The sequence below is a fragment of the Canis aureus genome, chromosome 13 (assembly GCF_053574225.1).
Source record: "Canis aureus isolate CA01 chromosome 13, VMU_Caureus_v.1.0, whole genome shotgun sequence".
NCBI classification, from domain to species: Eukaryota; Metazoa; Chordata; class Mammalia; order Carnivora; family Canidae; genus Canis; species Canis aureus.
In genome coordinates, this window is record NC_135623.1 from 33,714,174 (window position 1) to 33,735,953 (window position 21,780).

General features: G+C 35.4%; 2 long non-coding RNA genes and 1 pseudogene across 12 annotated transcripts in view; 1 reads left to right on the forward strand and 2 right to left on the reverse strand.

Annotated features, from left to right (window-relative positions):
• Positions 1–19,841, forward strand: part of LOC144282262 (uncharacterized) — a 146,730-nt gene extending 126,889 nt beyond the window's left edge. For 9 of the 11 annotated variants that reach the window (XR_013350637.1, XR_013350635.1, XR_013350636.1 and 6 more), the window contains 2 exons: positions 4,923–5,010; positions 18,596–19,841. This is a non-coding gene — a long non-coding RNA (uncharacterized LOC144282262). Of the gene's footprint in view, positions 1–4,922; positions 5,011–7,296; positions 7,388–12,457; positions 12,490–18,595 lie in introns of all 11 variants that reach the window. The other 2 variants (XR_013350632.1, XR_013350631.1) reach the window with 2 other exon arrangements.
• LOC144282264 (uncharacterized) lies at positions 8,331–9,177 on the reverse strand. The gene is made up of 2 exons (XR_013350641.1): positions 8,812–9,177; positions 8,331–8,515 (listed from the first exon to the last, which is right to left on the reverse strand). It is a non-coding gene; the product is annotated as an uncharacterized LOC144282264 (long non-coding RNA).
• LOC144282261 (peroxiredoxin-6 pseudogene) lies at positions 16,696–17,620 on the reverse strand (annotated as a pseudogene).
• Positions 19,842–21,780: the final 1,939 nt, after the last annotated feature.

Below are 21,780 nucleotides of genomic sequence, written 5' to 3' on the forward strand. Positions count from 1 at the left end.
ACCACAGCTTTGTAGTACAACCTGAAATCTGGCATTGTGATGCCCCCAGCTATGGTTTTCTTTTTTAAAATGCCCCTGGCTATTCGGGGTCTTTTCTGATTCCACACAAATCTTAAAATAATTTATTCTAACTCTCTGAAGAAAGTCCATGGTATTTTGATAGGGATTGCATTAAACGTGTAAATTGCCCTGGGTAACATTGACATTTTCACAATATTAATTCTGCCAATCCATGAGCATGGAATATTTTTCCATCTCTTTGTGTCTTCCTCAATTTCTTTCAGAAGTGTTCTATAGTTTTGAGGGTATAGATCCTTTACCTCTTTGGGTAGGTTTATTCCTAGGTATCTTATGCTTTTGGGTGCAATTGTAAATGGGATTGACTCCTTAATTTCTCTTTCTTCAGTCTCATTGTTAGTGTATAGAAATGCCACTGATTTCTGGGCATTGATTTTGTATCCTGCCACACTGCCAAATTGCTGTATGAGTTCTAGCAATCTTGGGGTGCAGTCTTATGGGTTTTCTTTTTTTTTAATTTTTATTTATTTATGATAGTCACAGAGAGAGAGAGAGAGAGAGAGAGAGAGAGAGAGAGAGAGGCGCAGAGACATAGGCAGAGGGAGAAGCAGGCTCCGTGCACCGGGAGCCCGACATGGGATTCGATCCCGGTTCTCCAGGATCGTGCCCTGGGCCAAAGGCAGGCGCTAAACCGCTGCGCCACCCAGGGATCCCTCTTTTGGGTTTTCTATGTAGAGTATCATGTCATCGGCGAAGAGGGAGAGTTTGCTTCTTCTTTGCCAATTTGAATGCCTTTAATGTCTTTTTGTTGTCTGATTGCTGAGGCTACGACTTCTAGTACTTTGTTGAATAGCAGTGGTGAGAGTGGACATCCCTGTCTTGTTCCTGATCTTAGGGGAAAGGCTCCCAGTGCTCCCCCATTGAGAATGAGATTTGCTGTGGGCTTTTCATAGATGGCTTTTAAGATGTCGAGGAAAGTTCCCTCTATCCCTACACTCTGAAGAGTTTTGATCAGGAATGGATGCTGTATTTTGACAAATGCTTTCTCTGCATCTATTGAGAGGATCATATGGTTCTTGGTTTTTCTCTTGCTGATATGATGAATCACATTGATTGTTTTTATGAGTGTTGAACCAGCCTTGTGTCCCGGGGATAAATCCTACTTGGTCATGGTGAATAATTTTCTTAATGTACTGTTGGATCCTACTGGCTAGTATCTTGTTGAGAATTTTTGCATCCCTGTTCATCAGGGATATTGGTCTATAATTCTCCTTTTTTGGTGAGGTCTTTGGTTTTGGAATTAAGGTGATGCTGGCCTTATAGAATGAATTTGGAAGTACTCCATCTCTTTCTATCTTTCCAAACAGCTTTAGTAGAAGCTGGGTTATTTTTTTTTAATTTAAAAAAATTTTTTTTAATTTATTTATGATAGAGAGAGAGAGAGAGAGAGAGACAGAGAGAGACAGAGACACAGGCAGAGGGAAAAGCAGGCTCCATGCACCAGGAGCCCGACGTAGGATTCGATCCCAGCTCTCCAGGATCGCGCCCTGGGCCAAAGGCAGATGCCAAACCGCTGCGCCACCCAGGGATCCCTGGTTTCTTTTTTAAATGTTTGATAGAATTCCCCAGGGAAGCCATCTGGACCTGGACTTTTGTGTCTTGGGAGGTTTTTGATGACTGCTTCAATTTCCTCCCTGGTTATTGGCCTGCTCAGGTTTTCTATTTCTTCCTGTTCCAGTTTTGGTAGTTTGTGGCTTTCCAGGAATGCGTCCATTTCTTCTAGATTGCCTAATTTCTTGGCATATAGCTTTTCATAATATGTTTTTATAATCGTTTGTATTTCCTTGGTGTTGGTAGTGATCTCTCCTTTCTCATTCATGATTTTATTAATTTGAGTCTTCTCTCTCTTTTTAATAAGGCTGGCTAATGGTTTATCTATCTTATTAATTCTTTCAAAGAACCAACTCCTGGTTTTGTTGATCTGTTCCACAGATCTTCTGGTCTTGATTTCATTGAGTTCTGCTCGAATCTTAATTAACTCTCTTCTTCTGCTGGGTGTAGGATCTATTTGCTCTTTTTCTCTAGCTCCTCTATGTGTAAGGTTAGCTTTTGTATTTGAGTTCTTTCCAGTTTTTGGATGGGTGCTTGTATTGCAATGTATTTCCCCCTCAGGACTGCTTTTGCTGCATCCCAAAGATTTTGAACGGTTGTATGTTCATTCTCATTAGTTTCCATGAATCTTTTTAATTCTTCCTTAATTTCCTGGTTGACCCTTTCATCTTTTAGCAGTATGGTCCTTAACCTCCACGTGTTTGAGGTCCTTCCAAACTTCTTGTTGTGATTTAGTTCTAATTTCAAGGCATTATGGTCTGAGAATATGCAGGGGACGATCCCAATCTTTTGGTATCGGTTCAGACCTGATTTGTGACCCAGTATGTGGTCTGTTCTGGAGAAAGTTCCATGTGCACTTGAGAAGAATGTGTATTCAGTTGAGTTTGGATGTAAAGTTCTGTAGATATCTGTGAAATCCATCTGGTCCAGTGTATCATTTAAAGCTCTCGTTTCTTTGGAGATGTTGTGCTTAGAAGACCTATCGAGTATAGAAAGCGCTAGATTGAAGTCACCAAGTATAAGTGTATTATTATCTAAGTATGTCTTAATTTTGTTTATTAATTGATTTAAATATTTGGGATCTCCCACATTCGGGGCATATATATTGAGGATTGTTAAGTCCTCTTGTTGGATAGATCCTTTATGTATGATATAGTGCCCCTCTTCATCTCTCACTACAGTCTTCGGGGTAAATTTTAGTCTATCTGATATAAGGATGGCTACCCCTGCTTTCTTTTGAGGACCATTTGAATGGTAAATGGTTCTTCAACCTTTTATTTTCAGGCTGTCGGTGTCCTTCTGTCTAAAATGAGTCTCTTGTAGACAGCAAATAGATGGGTCCTGCTTTTTTATCCAGTCTGACACCCTGCGCCTTTTGATTGGGTCATTAAGCCCATTCATGTTCAGAGTTACTATTGAAAGATATGAGTTTAGTGTCATCATGATATCTATTCAGTCCCTGTTTTTGTGGATTGTTCCATTGGACTTCTTCTTAAAGGTGAATTTTAAGAGTCCCCTTAAAATTTCTTGCAGAGCTGGTTTGGAGGTCACATATTCTTTCAGTTCCTGCCTGTCTTGGAACTGAAAGTTCCTTTATCTCTCCTTCCACTCTTTATCTCTCCTTCCACTCTGAATGAGAGCCTTGCTGGATAAAGTATTCTTGGTTGCATGTTCTTCTCATTTAGGACCCTGAATATATCCTGCCAGCCCTTTCTGGCCTGCCAGGTCTCTGTGGAGAGGTCTGCTGTTAATTTGATATTCATCCCCATATAAGTTAGGGATTTCTTGTCTCTTGCTGCTTTAAGGATCTTCTCTTTATCTTTGGAATTTGCAAGCTTAACTATTAAATGTCGAGGTGTTGAATGGTTTTTATTGATTTTAGGGGGGGATCTCTCTATTTCCTGGATCTGAATGCCTGTTTCCCTTCCCAGATTAGGAAAGTTTTCAGCTATGATTTGTCCAAATACATATTCTGGCCCTCTGTCCCTTTCGGCACCCTCGGGAACCCCAATTAAACGTAGGTTTTTCTTCCTCAGGCTGTCGTTTATTTCCCTTAATCTATCCTCATGGTCTTTTAATTGTCTCTTTTTTTCCTCAGTTTCCCTCTTTGCCATCAACTTGTCTTCTATGTCACTCACTCGTTCTTCCACCTCGTTAACCCTTGTCTTTAGGCCTTCTAGTTTGGATTGCATCTCATTCAATTGATTTTTAATTTCTGCCTGATTAGATCTAAATTCTGCAGTCATGAAGTCTCTTGTGTCCTTTATTTCTAGAGCCACCAGTAGCTTTATAATAGCGCTTCTGAATTTGCTTTCTGACATTGAATTGTAATCCAAATTTTGTAACTCTGTGGGAGAGAGGACTGTTTCTGATTCTTTCTTTTGAGGTGAGGTTTTCCTTCTAGTCATTTTGCTCAGTGCAGAGTGGCCAAAAACAAGTTGTATTGGGAAAAGGAGAAAAAGAGAGAAGAGAAAGAAGGAAACAAAAAGAAAAAAGAAAAAAAAAAAGGAAGAAAAAAAGAAAAAAAAAAGAAAAAAGGGGGGGAGCAAACAGAAATCAAAAAGCAAAAAACAAACAACAAACAAACAAAAAAAACAAGGGGGAGTATCCTCTGATTCTGTATACTGTAAGTCCCTTGACTTCCCCTGAAACTTTCCAGTGCTGCTTGGTCAATAATTTGTTTTTCCCCTGTCTGTCTAGCTGGTCTTCTGGGGGAGGGGCCTGTTGTGCTGATATCCAGGGGTTAGCGCTTGGGGGAGCTCAGCAAACACCTCTTGAAGGCCAATTTACTCTATGGGTCAGATTAAGAAGTATAATAATAAATAAGACAAAATACGGACCCAAAATGAAAAGCACTATGTTAATCTTAAGACATTATACGTTTACGAGATGTCTCTGTTACACCCTAAGGTGGGAGTTCAGAACTAGCTAAGTAGTCAAGAAGCAGTATTGATAATAATATCATTTGTAATCACAGACAATAAACATGTAGTGATGTAGGCACTAAAGTATTAAATTTAGAGAAAATTGTCTTTATAGTAGAGATTCTGGAAAGAAATCAGATGTGAGAAAATTGTGGAAGATAATAGAAAGCAATTTATGTGAGTCAAATTATTGTCTATCATGGTAGATAACAGTTCCAAAGTTCTATTTTTACTTTATTTCTAAAGCTGTTGCATAAATACAAAACTGGCTAAATTTATCAAATCAATGGATAAGAAATATATCTTCCATCTGTAACTGTATCAAAAGAAAATTTAATATAATTCCATGTGTTTTTTTTTCTTTCACAGTGAAGATGTAGCTCATAAAAATCGAGGCAAAATTATTAAATAGCAGTTGGGCCCAACCCTGTGCTAGGCCTAATAAAGAAGTGTTAAAGTAAGTTGAAGTACACATTTTATTTTTAGGTACTTTAAAATATGCTTGAGAGAAATAAGCTTGACATCTATGAAACAATTTAAATATTGTATTGCATGTTAGGATAGCACACAAATGTCCCCTGATTGCAAGCTCTAGAATACTTACACAATCAAAAGAATGAACATCAGAATGTAGAAATTCCAAAGAAAACTTCTCTCAAGGATAAATTCTAGAAATAATTCACAGACAGGGCCAGTGTTTTAGTGTCCTTTGTGTCTCCCTAGTACTTAGAAAAGAATCAGATCTATACGCATACTCAATAAATGTTGAGTGGAATGTATGTATTGTCACTCACTGAACACATGCAAATTGAATCATTTGCTATGAATCAAGCATAGGAGGATGCCAGAGCAAAGAAGTTGCAGTCTGATGAAAAGAAAGACCTATAAGCAGACAATTGTGGTGAATCTGTGTCCTGCTTTCAGAGTAGTGGCATGTATGAGGCATAGCAATGGCACGAAAGACAACAAGTACTTCCCTTCTGAGTAGTCTTTCCAAGGAGGAGATCTGGTGGGATATTGGAATTTCTTCTGGAATGCAAGGAACAGGGCATTAAGAATAAAGAGAAAAAAAAAAGGGCCCAGAGATGTGAAATAGTAATTTTATGTTTGGGGATATAAGAAACTCAGTATGGCTGGGATATTGAACACATTTACTATATGTCAGATAAGCTCGAATGTTCAATGTTCAGCAAAGGTTTCAACTTAACAGGACATGTAAATAAGTCAAACAAGTAAGAAAACCTTTCATGCAATAATATGGATTAAAGCACTTGAGTAGTCATAAGGAGTGGGAATAGGCTGGGAAGGTAAGGTGACTAGCCAGAAAGACCAGGCACTACCATGGCCAAGATCAGTGATTCTTAAACTCTAGTGTGTAACAAATGACATTGTTGGGCTCTCACCTCCAGAGTTTCTGGTTCAGTAGGCCAGGGGTAGGGTCCTATCATTTGCATTTTTAAGAAATTTCCAGGTGTTACCAATGCTGCTAGTCAGGAACTACATATTGAGAACCACTGGCTTGGAAAAATAAAATTGTATAAGCAGTGTAGGACTAACTGATGAAAAGTTTTAAATCTTGAGATCAAGAGTGTGGACTGATCTTATAAATGTTAATAAATTATAATGCCTTCTTAAAATCCATAATTCTTAGATTTAAAATGTATATATATATATAAATATATATGTATATATGTATACATATCACCAAGAAAATGAATATTTGAATATGGGATTCCATTGGATAAATTTTTAGTTAAAATGAATTAAATATGCAAATATTAGCATGGATCAATGTCAAAACCAAAATTTAAAGAATATATACACTGTGCCTTCTTATAACATGTCAGTGTGTAAAGAAATTCTGTATATTGTGGATACATACACATATAGTCAGTGTATAAAATCACATAGAATGGTGTATGCAAATAGAAGAGTGATTACATCTGCTATCAATGGAGAATGAAATTAGAGACAAATATATAGAGGGGCTTATATTTTGTTAGTAATTATTTCTGTTCAGCTTGGTTGTAGATATGTGTCTGTTTTTTTTTAAATATTGTCATCTATATTTGTATGCAAGAGTTAGTTTATAATTCAAAAATAAGAATGCCATAATGAAAATAATGCTTAAAAAATAATAACATAATAAGTTGAACCTATTAGATGTGATGGATTGAGTGGGAGTGACCAGTTAAGAGACAGGCAGGTAAAGATGCCTATTGAGAGGTTACTGTTCAGATTTCTTTTATAGCCACTGGATTTCATATTTCTATGACTTTTCTAAACAATGGTTTATCACAATACTCCACTTGAAGTTAATTTTCAGTAGTGTATTTTTTTCAACAGCTTATATAAAGTTAAAATTTATTGACCTTATTACTAATAATTAGCCCCATTGAGTTGAAATTGTATTTGCTTACCTAACAACACTAGCAGTGCTTAATACCTTAATCAGAATGGAGAGGCAGGAGTGGTGTGCAGGGAGAAACTCAATCACACTTGATTCTATAAAGTTAATTGCGGTAGTAAGTTAAATATTAGCTTTAAGCATTCAGTAACTTTCTTCTGCATAGGCATGTCTGGCCAACATTGTCAAAAACTAGATTTACTTATACAACTTATTTTTAACTTGCGGGTTATATTAATATTCTGATAAGTGTCTTTGATGAAATAAACAAGATAGTTAAGAGACTCAAGGGAGAATAAAAAAAATTCAATGAATTACTCACATGTCATTTTTCAGGTGTTTCTGCTCTTATGCCTTCTGCTCTTATGCCTTCTTACTATTTCCACTTCTCATTGGCTTTTGTGTGTTACTAGTCACATTAAGATTGGTAAGTGTCATATAACTAATAATCAGAATTCAGTGATTTAAGCGTGGTTGGCCATTAGTGAATGGTGAAATCAAACAGAGGGACAATTCTTGAGTAATACTTGGTTTGTATTCTGGATCAATGTCACTGAGACTTTATTACCCACATTAACTTTTCCATATTAAGCCCATGTCCACATTAGAGAAAACTATTTTCTTTTCTTATTAGCTATTGTTGAAGTGGGCAGTGGTGTGATTTCTATTTCAAGCTTATTGAATTGAGCACCAGAAAAAGCAAATTTTGTGTTATACAATATTACATAATGCATTTCGACATCTAACATAAGTTCCGTTGGAAGTATAGCTCTTTGGGAGTGATTGCAGAGTTGCTTCCCTATTGGAATTTCCTCTATGATTTCAGAAAAAAGAAAAAAAAAGTAATGTGGTGACAATATATACCAAACAAATTCAGTGGTACTTGACAGCTAGTGAGTGCTTGAAAACTCTTGCTTTAATGTGACCAAGTGAAATATACTTAAGATGTCATAAAAAAATTATGATGATGACAATGGAGATAGTTTCAAGGCTAAAACTAGCACTGATACCTGGGTATCTTAGTCAAATTAAAGGCAGATTGAAGTACAGACTTTAACTTGACCAATTATTTAATTATGTGTATTTTGAAAAGCAAATAATTTAAATAATTGTAGATGAGTAATGAGGAACAATTCTTCGTATGAGGCAGCATGATATGGAGGTAAAGAGCAAGGACATGGGGACCAAACTTCCTTCAAACCCTGGTTCTGCCACTTAGGCTATGTGGCCCCAGGCTTGTGACATAGCCTTCTCATGCCTTAGTATCTTCACATGGAGATATGAAAATAATTATAGCACCTACTGAATAGGGTTGATACTAGGATTAAATGATTCAGTGTCTGAAAAGTACATTGAAATAGTGTCAGATAGTAATTACTAGATAATTGTTTATTAAATAAATAGGTTAACAGTTAATACAAATAGCTGGTATGGCTAAAACCACTGTTGAGATTATGCATCTTGTTGAGCTGGTTCTTGAAGTCTCCATATTTGTTTGCCATTTGCTTTCATGTTTCCCTTTTATTTTCTGCTTCTCCAAATTTGGATGTAATATCTATAGATTAATAATAGAGGGAATTAGAGGGTAAATAATAACTATATAACTAAATATTTATTGCCTGATAATTGCTCTAACACTAATTCCTAGGAAGTATAATAAATAAACTATGATTCTTTATCATAAAATATATAATCAGTAGATGATATATAAACATTTCTTATGAGGGATCAGTAAACTAGTCACTTATTTTTTTAAAATAAAGGAATCATTAAAGTTGTACTGTCTTTAACAAAATTATTCCTTCTGTACATAAAGGTTTATCAAATTATTAATTCTATACAACTACTTACCCTTGAGATAGTAAAGGGAATTGCACAGTCTCTCCGATAGAATGGCCTGTATGCTGCTGAGTTTATGCTTAGCATAAACTTTTTATATGACATCATGGACACCTCATTGTAAACTAGAACTTGACTCTTAGAATTTGCAAGAATGGGATCTGATAGTGTCTCCCATGGCTTCTTCAGCTTCCCCATGTACGTGTTATAAGAACTAATAGGTGTTCAGCTATACTTATGTGTTAATCATGGGTCAAAGTATTTCATATATATTAAATGTTTATCTTTACAAAACCTTTTGAAATGTCTGCTGTTACTATTTTACTGATGAGAAAATTGTGGCAAAGAACAAGTTAAGCAACTTGGTCAAAATCATGAAGAAAGTGGCAGACCTAAAGTTTTAACCCAGACAATTTAGCTTCAAGAAACATGCTTTTAACTATTACAGTATACAGTGTCTCCCCCATTTCATGCATAACACATAAGATGCAAACAATAGTTAGCTTCTGAAGTGGTCACCAAAGTCCATCTTTGGGAGCTGGTATGGGAGGTATTGGTTGAATTATTAACACCACGAACATCATAGTGATACTGAAATTCAACCTTGTAATCAATGTATTTTATTTTTAGTGTAAAGTAGTAAATCAGGCTTAGAAAAAAAGTAGGTAAACATACTTACATATTGTTTTTATTCAGTATCTTTTAAGTCTCACTTTATTGATTTCTAAGATATGCCCCTTTTTAACAATCTACTTTTATTACTTTGAAGACCTGAGGACATACACTTTATAGCATTACCAATCAATATTAAAAGCCATAAAAGTGTTTTCTTTAAATGAGTAAAGCAGGTAGATACCTATAATGTAAAACATCTGTTTGACAGATGTGATTCATAAGCTTTTTTTTTTTTTTTTGGCTTTTTAGAAATATCTTTATGACAAGTTTCCTTAAACACTTCACTGCATTACAGAAGGGGCATCAACTATAAGCTTCTATTAGCAATTAGCTGTCATTTTAATATTTCTTTTCTGGTAGGTTTTACTATTTCTTCAGTCTTGACTCATGTCTAGGTAAAACATGGCAAAATTAGGAAGATTTCTTATAATAATTCACCCTTGTTCTTACAAAGAACTTTATTAGATGAACAAAATATATTACTATTCCAGAATACTCCAATATATTTCATACAAAGTTTTAAGAAACATTATCATTTCCCTTTTTTATTTTTATTCTAAAAATAAAATAAAGCCTATCTAATTTTAAAACTGAGAGTGACCAGAGTTACTTAGTCCAACCCCCTGACTTTTTAAAATCAGCAAACTGAGTTCCAAATGGAGTATTTTTCACTGCTGTAATCTTGGCTTGTGATACAAATGAAAGACTTGACAGCAGGTTGTCTTTTTATATTCGCAGCTGGAGGAGTTTTCTACTCTAGTATTTGAGAAGAAATCATGAGTATATCCCCTAATGAAATATATAATTGTATAATCTCTAAGAGTTAAAGTAAAAGGGTGCTTTGGAATAAGATGAAAGCAACCTGGATTAATTGAAGTTTTCCCAATAATCTTGGGAATAGCTCAGAGAAGTTAATCTTAAAATATTACCGGGATAATTTCTTAATATTTCCTTTTCTCTAATTTACAAATACAGTATATCATACATAACATAAAATACCTGTTAGTCATATTGGTAAGGTTTCTGACGATAGTACACTATTAGTAGTTAAGTTTTGGGGAAGAGAAAAGTTATACAGATTTCTGACTGTTGACATCCCTATCCACCATGGTGTTCTCAAGGGTCAACTGTACTAACAAACTAAATTCAACACTACATCAAAAGAGTCCTACATCGTGACCAAGTGGGATTTATCCTTGGGATACAAGGTTGGCCTCACACATGCAAATCAATCAATGTGAGACACAATACAGAGTGAGAGACAAGTATTACATCATCATCATCTCAACAAATGCAGAACATTTGACAAAATTCAACATCCAGTCATGTTCAATAAAATCTCTCAAACCTCAACACAATAAAGGCCATCTATGAAAACTCTACAGCTAATATAACCAATGAGTTAAAACTGAAAGATTTTCTTTAAAGATCCAGAACAAGACAAGGATCCCTACTCTCACTACCGCTACTCAACATTGTTCTGCAAGTCCTAGCCAAAGCAATCAGGCAAGAAACAGAAATACAAGGTATAGAAATCATAAAGAAAGAAGTAAAGTTATCTATTTGCAGGTAGAAAGATCATATATGTAGGAAACTGTAAAGACTCCACAAAAAACTACTAAAACAAATTCAGTAAACTTACAGGATACAAAATCAGCATACAAAAGTTGGAGACATTTCTAAAGGTGTTAACAATGAAATATCTAAAAAAGAAATCAAGAAAACAGTTCCATCTACAATAACAACAGGAAGAATAAAATACTTAGGAACCAAAAGAGGTGCAATACTGTATGTTGAAAATTATAAAACACTGATGAAGGAAATTTTCAAAGACACAAATAAATGGAAAGACATTCCATGTTCCTGGAAAAAAAAATATTACAGGGTTGTTACTGCTCTGTGACAGTAAACACTGTTCTTTTATACTACAAAACAGTATCTATTGGATATTTCTCATATAAAATGTACAACCAGAGGGAAAATGATTCATGTTAGTGAAAAAAAATTAACACATTATTTAACTTGTATTTTGAGACACGGTGATTTTTTAAAATTTTTAAAAAGCCCTTTTTGTTCATGAAAATAAAACATACACCGCTAGGAATTTTTTAGAAACAATATTTTAGTATGTGTTCTATTTTTATGGAATTTAAACTGCTATGGAGGAAAGATAAAAAATAAATAAAATTCCACAATAATATATCTCATGGCTGCACTTAGGCATTCTGGAAAATATTTAAAGAAAGATTAAAATGACAGTTTTTTATTTTTGGCTTTGGAGGGTATATAACAGAGTGGAGTCATATAAAAATATCAAGAAGATATAACAATCAGAAGTAAATGTGAAAATTCCACCTGGTGCATAAAATCACAAGCTTATAAAAGCATTACCCTAACATAACTCAGGAAAAATCCCTCTTCAAAATGAGATATTGCTGCACTGTAAAATTTCATCAATCACAATTATTGGGTAAGACTATAATTATACTTAATAATTATAAGTAAGACTATAATTATACTTAATAATTATAGTCTTACCCAATAATTGTGATTGATGAAAGAAAAAAAGCCTCAAGAGTATTTCTAGAAGTGTAAGTGTTCATAATCTGGGTAAAAATATTGTTTCTCTGACTAAAAATCTAAAAATGGAGTTGGGTTGCATTATAACTCTTTTATTGGTGATTGCTAATAAAAATATATGACCAGAAAAGTAGATATTGATGGCAAAGATATTAGGAAACAGCGTAATTTTGTATAATGTGATCTGAAGTATATTATAATCTATATAGAAAATGAGAATAAAATGTTTGTCTAGTGGGGATATTATTTTGCTTTAAATATTCAGTAACTTTTAGCAATTTACCTAATTTAAACATAAATTAATTGGAAGCTTAACTATAAGCTGGAGAAATAGACGGTGAATCTATTATATAGAAAGTAATCACAGTAAAAATGAAATGACCTGTTTCTTATCTTTAATCAGCTGAAGAGTATTATATGTGCAATCTCCATGTGGTAAGATGTTATAATAATAATAATAATAATAATTATTATTATTATTATTATTATATGTTATAATTTAATTTCCTTTACTATGGAAGCTAAATAGACATAAAAAGTTAAGCTGAATATTTTTTCATTCTGGGAGAGGAAAGATCATTGGATACTATGGTTTTTGTTTTAAGATTTTATTATTTGTTTGATAAAAAGAGAGCAAGTAAGGGAAGGAGCAGAGAGGAGGGAGACAATCTCTAGCAGACTCCTTGCTGAGCATGGAGTCTGACTCAGGGCTCAGTCTCAGGACCCTGAGATCATGACCTGAGCCAAAATCAAGAGTGGGATCCTTAACTAACTGAGCCATCCAGGTGCTCCTTTACTTGTTTATTTTTTAGTAAATATGGCTTGAGTGATTGGAAAAACTATAAAATGCTTGATAGTTACATAAATATTTTAAATGGGTACTTTTTCCTTATAAGGAGACAAACTTTAATACAAGAGACATTCTTGTGAAATCTATGCAAGAAAAGAGTACAAGATTTAGGATAATTTATCTAGGAAACATCAATAATAATGAAAACAACCCCAGGTGCAGGTGCATATGAATTCTTTGGAAATTTTTAAAGTGTACACTTCAAGAACTTAGCACACATGAATTGGAGATATAAAAGTTGAAAGATTTTAATATGTAATACCTAATTGGTGAGAAGTTCGAATAATTGTCATGATGGACTGAATGATCCAGAATGTAATCATTATAGCCTCATTCAGAGAGGAACATAGATTTTTCAGAAAGTTCAAGATTAACGGCTCATAGGACAGTTACTTCATGTGAGATGTGTCACATTTAGCCTGGAGAACAGGAAATACTAAATGTGTCACATTTAGCCTGGAGAACAGGAAATACTCGTAGATAGAATGAAAAGAGAAATATTAGAAGATGAGTAATAACAGGGATTACTAATGCCCATTTCTTTGTGCTTTTCCTTCATACTTTTCTCACTAGTAAATATATCTCATCCCTCATCATACCATTAATGTGCTACGTTAGCCTCTTTATCACAAAAATGTTTGAGATTTGGAGAATTTCATTTGTAAAATCTAGCCAGTATGTTTATCGTCATACACTAAGTCACAATCCAGCCCTTGTCATTCTTAGTTATTGTGAAAGCTCTGATGAATAGAATAATGGTTTTATCTTCTCTTATTAAACTGGCAGACGGGTATATTATACTCAGTGTACACTATGAATAATGCCATTTATAGTTTCGCTTTCAACAATAATGTTGAAACCAAGTGCATTAATTTATGAGAATTGAGTAAGACACTTATGACTAAATTGTTTTTCAATGTGATAGAAGGAACATGTCCTAGAACAGGCAGCGATAGTCTAAATTCCAGTTACTTTCATTTAAAATGATCTTCTGATCCCCATTTTTTTCTATTGTAAGATATATCTTGTCATTTTGTTTTTTTAACCTACCAGGGGGATCCCTGGGTGGCGCAGCGGTTTGGCGCCTGCCTTTGGCCCAGGGCGCGATCCTGGAGACCCGGGATCGAATCCCACATCGGGCTCCCGGTGCTTGGAGCCTGCTTCTCCCTCTGCCTGTGTCTCTGCCTCTCTCTCTCTCTCCGTGTGACTATCATGAATAAATAAATTTAAAAAGAAAAAATTAACCTACCAGGAACACTATTGCTCTAGTAATAGAATACTAATTTTCCTTTACATGCAGTGTTGTTGGGAATGTCTTCTCTAAGATCATATATCTGATTGGCACTGCCAAACAGAGATCAGTTTTCCTAGCCAGGGTGTGATCAGGTTATCTCCCTTGGGAATATGAACTTTGAGCCAAATGTAGATGCAAGAACAATCATTTTATTTCAGTGAGCTTATCTAGTGGTTACTGGTACCAAGATCTCAAGAGTCCTTCTAGTTCCTATCCCCTCCAAAACCCAGTTCTTCAACTTTTTCTTTTATTTTGTGACATAATCCTGTTTCCTTCCAGTAATTTCCTTTTTGCTGAATTTAGCCAGAGTTGATTTACTTTACTTTCAAAAAAGAAATTTGACTTTCAGCACTATTGCATTTGTTCATTACTACCCCTCATTTACTATTCTTTCATTAACTCACTCATCTAATAAAAATACATTGTACAATAAGTCAATCGGAGAAGGACAAACATTATATGGTCTCATTCATTTGGGGAATATAAAAAATAGTAAAAGGAAATAAAGGGGAAAGGAGAAAAAATGAGTGGGAAATATCAGAAAGGGAGACAGAACATGAAAGACTCCTAACTCTGGGAAACGAACTAGGGGTGGTGGAAGGGGGGAGGTGGGTGGGGGGTGGGGGTGACTGGGTGATGGGCACTGAGGTGGACACTTGACGGATGAGCACTGGGTGTTATTCTATGTTGGCAAATTGAACACCAATAAAAAATATATTTATAAAAATAAAATAAAATACATTGTGGAGATGTCTGAAATGCAATTAGAAAAACATATTTCTTCCCTTAAGGAATTTGACATCTGATGAGATAGACCAGATAGTAAATATTTTAGGCTTGTGTGCCATATTATCTTTGTTGCAGCTACTCTGAAGGTATAGTACAAAGGCAGTAATAGACAACACGTGAATGAAATGAGGGGGATGTATTACAATAAAACTTAAATAGACACGATGATATGTATATTTCATAAAATTTTTATATTCTTAAAGTATTTTTTAAAAATTTAGCTGTTTAAAAAAGTTAAGAAACATTCTTAGCTTGTGAGACATACAGAAATAGGCAGAACAGATTTTTGTGGATTCCTGAGATGCACAGAAAAAGCAGTTACTTGTAAGCAGTAGAGTTAAGTAGTTGAGCAAGGAGAGCTGTTTTAGTGATAAATACAAGGCAGCATGGAGTTGTAGAGGTATGACCCTAACTTGGTATTTGAAGGAAGAAAAAAAGAATGGGGGAAGCCTTTCTGAAGGAATTGCATTAAGCTGTACCTTGAGAGTAGAGCAGGAGTAAAGTAACAGAAGAGGAGACAACAGAGTGTTCAAATCAGAGGGATTTGATTTCAAATCAGCAATTATGAGTGCCCATAAGAAAGGCAAAGTATTACAACTTAATGTGGTTGCACACATGTCCTGGAGAGTGTGAGAACAGAAAGTAGTTGGAAGAGGGGCCTGGAAAGTAAAGCTAGAGTCTTAGGACCTTGACACTTAGTTTTCTTATGGAGATACTGAACACATACTTATCACTCCAGCAGAAAGAGGTAGTTCCAGAATGCGTGGTAGGAGAGGACAACCTTTGAAGAACAGCTAATAAGAATTAGCCATTTTGAGACACGGGGGTGGTTCAGTCATTTATATCTCTGGACTCTTGATTTTGGCTCATCAGGTCATGATCTTAAGGTCATGATCTCAAGGTCATAAGATCAAGCCCCATGTTGGGCTCCATAATCAGGGAAGAGTCTGCTGAAGATTCTCTCTCTCCCTCTCCCGGCCCACTTGTACACCCCCACTCTCTATAAAATAAATACATAAATTTTTTTTCCAGTTTTAACAAAGAATTTATTTGCTGATCCCCCAAAAGCAAGAATCAGAAAAAAGACTCACCCCCTCACTGCAAGAATAGTTCTATAAAAAAGTTTCCATCATCATCTCCTTTCTCTCGAAGGTGTGCCCTTGCTTGTGTCCATCATTGCAGAGCAGACCAACATATGGAAATACTTTGTATGAAAGGCACATGGCACGGTCATATTGCTCACACCTTCTGGTACACCTCCCTGGCAGGCAAGTGGAGCCTTTCCTATAGCCTCCTTCTTTTGGTAGAAATTTACTGAAAGATTTTTCTTTATAGCACAGTATTTAAAGATCCTTCCCCCTGTTCATCTCACTTATCTATTGAAAAAGTATAGAACCGAAAGGTTTTTTTTGCCCCTGCTGTGATCCAAACACTGAAGAGTGAAGAACATCTTAAATACTCATCACAGAGGAGTCTGTACCCCAAGTTCTGGATTTGATTAGAACAGCTAAAAAAATGGATAGTCATTCTACGATGGAACAAAGCAGGCTTTTCCAACCATACTACCTCAATGATCCCAAATCTTGTAAAGATCCAAGATCAGAGCCTCTCATACAGACTATATTTCAAAGAGAGTCAGTGGAGAATGCTAAGGTATATGAACAGAGTTGAATGCTGGTGAAGGCACAGAGTAAAGGATCCCAAGAAATTTTTAGTGCCATTTTCATTTAATAAGCCAGTAGTAGAGCAACCTAAAGGCCTTAGCTGTGATCACCCCAGGATGTTTTGACGGAACAGTTGTAGGAGAACATGACTGGCAGCCCGGATCCTCTGGCTCACTGAGCTACGCCAACAGCTCCAGCACCGACTCCTCGGAGAGACTAAGGCTGGGGTGTGTAGCGGAGGTACTTCTTGCCAGATGGGAGCTCTTTGGTGAAGACTCCTTTAGGGAAGAGTTTTTTGGCTTCATCTTCAGGGATGGTGGGAAGAACCATCACGCTGTCTCCATCCTTCCAATCAACCGGGGTGGCAACCCTCTTCTCTGCCGTCAGCTGGAGGGAGGTAATTACTCGGAGAATCTCATCAAAGTTCCGGCCAGTGGTCGCTGGGTAGAGGATAGACAGCTTCAGTTTCTTATCAGGACCAAAAATAAACACCACACGAGCTGTCACAGGCATGCCCTTTTCGTCCTTCTCTGCCGGGTCCAGCATGCCTAACAGGATGGCAAGGTCCCGATTCTTATCATCAATGATGGAGAAAGGTAATGTTTCTGTGGGCTCCTGCCCATTGTAGGCATTGATATCCTTGCTCCAGGCAAGATGGTCTTCAACACTGTCCACTGAAAGGGCAATCATCTTAACATTCTTCTTGGCAAATTCTGGTGCCAGCTTTGCAGCTCTGCCAAGCTCTGTGGTACACACAGGGGTAAAATCTCGAGGGTGAGAGAAGAGAATGCCCCATGAGTCTCCCAGGTAGTCGTGGAAACGGATGCGGCCGATGGTAGTATTGGCCTCGAAGTTGGGAGCCTCGTCCCCGAGAAGGAGACCTCCGGGCATGGCGGCAGCGGTGATGCGGGAAGACGAGGAGGCGCAGCAGCAGCAACCACCTTCCCGGCTCTGGCGGCGCAGCTGCCCCCATAAATATTTTTTAAAAAAGAATTAGTCATTATAAGATAAAGTGAATATTATTATATGTCCTAACATTTTATGTTTTCCTTTTGTGTGCTATTTATTTTAAATTCTTATGGGAAAGAATGTAAAACAATATTCAGTTCCTCTAAAATTTTAATTTCGATCAATTTGCAGCTTGGTTATGTATTGTGGATTTCAATTTAAGGGCAGTAGGGACTCATTGAAAGCCTTTAAGCAGGAAAAACATGATATGATCTTCATTTTTGAAACACGACTCTGGTTTTCATATAGATATGACTTAAGGGATTGTGACCTTCCATTAGAGAGATGATGATGGCCTAAAATAAAGGAGTGACTGTGCGAATAGACAAATGGTCCACCTCTAGTGCTATAAAATGGAGATTAGAAAACACTAAGGAACTCTCTGATACGGAGAGTAATTGTGAAGATAGAGGCAAGGATGACTGCTAGGTTTCTGACTGGCACAGCCTCTATGGACATCTTCACTGCATAGGAAACATAAGAAAGAAAGCAGATTATGCAGGGAAAAGAGTTTGAATTTGACACATTGAGGCTGGTGTGCCTTTAGACTTCCATATAAAGATAATGAGTAGGTTGTTGGATATACCAGAAAAGAGATCTGGATTACTGCATTTGCTGTATAACACAGTGTTTTGGAAATTTATTATAATTTGCTAAACTCATATAATGTGTCAGGTATTTTGCTGAGATCTTTGCATGCATTTTTCACTAATCTCCACAAAACCTGCAGCCTTACTGTTATTATTACTATTATTGCTACACTATTAGTGAGAAACTGAAGATTTTATAGGTCACGTAACTTACTAAAATTATTGGAGTTAGAAGTAGATGGCAAAGAAGTGATTTGTGCATTGAATTTTTTAGTTTTAAGAAGCAACACTCTTAATTACTATGCTGATTCAAACAAGTATAATATGAGAAATGGTTTCTTTCCAGGTTGAAGTAATTCGGGGAAGAAAAGTCAGGCAAGATCCTCTTATTTCAGGAAGACAATGAGAACAATAAGAGTGGTGCAGTCTGCCAAGTGTTTTAAACATTTCCAATAAGCGATACAAATAGTAGAATGATTGATTATAAATGTTATTCCTGTAAATCTACTTAAAGGTTATCTGCTTAGATTCTATGAAATTTCAATGTATCATGGGCCCTTTTACACATTGTTCAGGAATTTGCCCAAATCAGCTGGTATGAGCTAATAGACTTTCTCATCCCAAATCATGACTAGTAACATTTCTTTTGACCATTATGGGTACCTAATTCAACATCAGTAGCTAATACTAAGTATAACAAGTATGTGACATGATGATGACACTGTGTGTATGTATAATGATTACTCTCTCTTGGGTTAGTATGACAGATCAGCTTAGACTAAGATTTTCCTACAGAAACAAGAAATGTATTTAAAGATTGCAAGAGGTAAATAACCATCTCTCTTTTTCTGTCATCAAAATTGAAACCGACAAAATGTGTTGGATGCTAAAAATTGTTAATATATAAATTCTAAAGAATACTCTCATCTCCCCATTCTGCCCACTAATATAATTTATAATGCAGTAATAGCCATCGATTCTTAGGCATGTGATGCCATAAAAGCTCCCCATCCTCTTCTCTCTGTAGACACTTTAGAATGATTCATGCCATTAGGTAACAGGTAGTTTTCTTTGTTACATAGATTTCACACAGTGAATGATAATGACTAAGTGGAGAACTGCACACCTCAATTTGGACTAATGTATACAGGAGCTATTGGAACTAAAAATCAAATGTGAAATTCCTTATCCATCAAGAAAAAAGTAACAATTTGATAAATAAGGAGAATCATAAATTCCCTCTTTATCAGGGCTTTTCAATTTTGAAATTATTAATAGTATTTTGGACTGAGTTATTCTTTGTTGTGGAGGACTCTAACAAAATTATTTATTTATTTTAATATTGTGTTTCAACAGGTTGATTTATTTTAAAAGATTTTATTTATTAATGAGAGACAGAGAGAGAAAGAGAGAGAGAAAGGCAGAGACACAGGCAGAGGGAGAAGAGGCTCCATGCAGGGAGCCCAACGTTGGACTCAATCCCAGGTCTCCAGGATCAAGCCCTGGGCTGAAGGTGGCGCTAAACCGCTGAGCCACCTGGGCCACCCCAACTCTAATGAATTTAAATACCATACCTGGATTCCACCCACTAGATTCTTGTAGTGCCTGCTCCATCATGACCATCAAAAATGTCTTCAGATATTGCCAGACATCCCCTATGGGGCAAATTTGTTCCTGGCTAAGAACTGCTGCTTGATATAAAATGTCCTAAATCATAATAGTGCCCATAATGTATTTACTTCATATTTTTGCCTCATTTATTAACATTAATCAAATGATAAAGATACATAGAGTCTTTATCAGACATATTTTGTGGGCAAATCGAATGGAATTAGTGAATATAAGATATAAAAACTATATCAGGGTAGATTAAGATACTGAGAATTTTGTCATCTGTGAAATTTTAATAGGTGCGTTTGATTTAATACAATTACTTTTGAGAATTTTTCCATTCTGCAGGAAAATTAACCCTCAAGTAGATAAGGTTAGAGGATACATGTAGGAGAAATGAGAAAACAATAAATATTAAAAAAAGAAATATAAAAGAGTTATAGGGCAAGGAAAAAGGAAAATAATTGGAAGTTGGAGAATGCAATTATCAAAGCTCTTCTTTCAAGAAACAATGGTCTCTGAGCTCACTTCAGAAAAAATTTAAGTCACATGTGGTGGAACTCACTGTTTCAGTTTTGCACAGATTGATTGTTCTGCTCTGCATCAGACAGGAAAATTATGCAATCTTGTTGAACAATTAGAATATTCTGAGTGAATAGCAGTAAAACTACTTACCAGCATGCTTTTGCTTTTACATAAAATGTCTGCTCTCCTCTCTGACCTTATTTTTGTCTACTCACCTTTACAGACACACATAGATTGCAGGATTGCTATAAACATTTTTTAGTAACAGCTTAGGAACTCACTTCCTAGCGCTTTTAAAGTCATCACATTTGATATGCACCTAATTACATTGTATACTGTGTTCTTTGCTGTCAGCTGAATTCTGTTTTTTTTATCTCTTCAACTGTATTGTAACATTTCTTTTTAAATAACTGTATTGTAATTTGTTTGAAAAAATATATATATATTCTATATATTCTATATTCTATATTCTATATATATTCTATATTCTATATATTCTATATAGATAGATATTCTTCTATCTCTCTCTCTCACACATACACACATGCACACACACACACATGCACACACACACACACACACACACACAGACGGAAATATCATGCCCCAAGCCCATGTCCTCAGGAACTTGTTTTCTTGTCATTGGCCATAGGATCACTATTCTTTCCTTTTAATTAATAAGTTACCTTTCAATGGAAATTATACACTAAGCATATTTATTAAATATGTGTCATCTTATGAAAATTTAAAAATTTTGATAATGAAAGTAATCTTGGATATTTCCGAAATTAGATGCAGAAACTATTTTTGTCAGGCAAGTCTTTGCTTACCACCAAACTATACAACATTATTGTTTAAACTTCAATGTTTAGAACATACTTTCTAGATTAAAGTTAGAATATATATATGTACACGTATGTCTGTGTATGTGTATATATGTATATGTACCTCTCAATACCCCAACAAGCTTATGAAGAAAATATAGGAGTCTTTTTCCAAGTTTCAAAGCACAAGATTATATATTCTCCTAAAGAATGCCCAAGCTAATTTCTAACTACCTATAAAATGGTATATATGACATTTGGGGTTTTATTCAGAAGATTGCCTATCATTTTCCAGAAATGATCATTACTATTATTCTAATGAAATAATACATTCTCATTTATTGAGCCCATTCAGGGAATATAATACTATTTGTAGAAAGAAGATTAAAAATAATCTTAATTCTACTTTATATTATAAACAACTTTCCTAATAAAATAATATGCACATAATATTTAAAGGACCATAAATAAAGGATTTCTTTTTTAAAAAATTGACTCTTACCTTGGTCTCTAACTTAAACCTAACTTCTTAACCATAAGTTGTTCTGATAATGGAAATGAAAAAAATTTT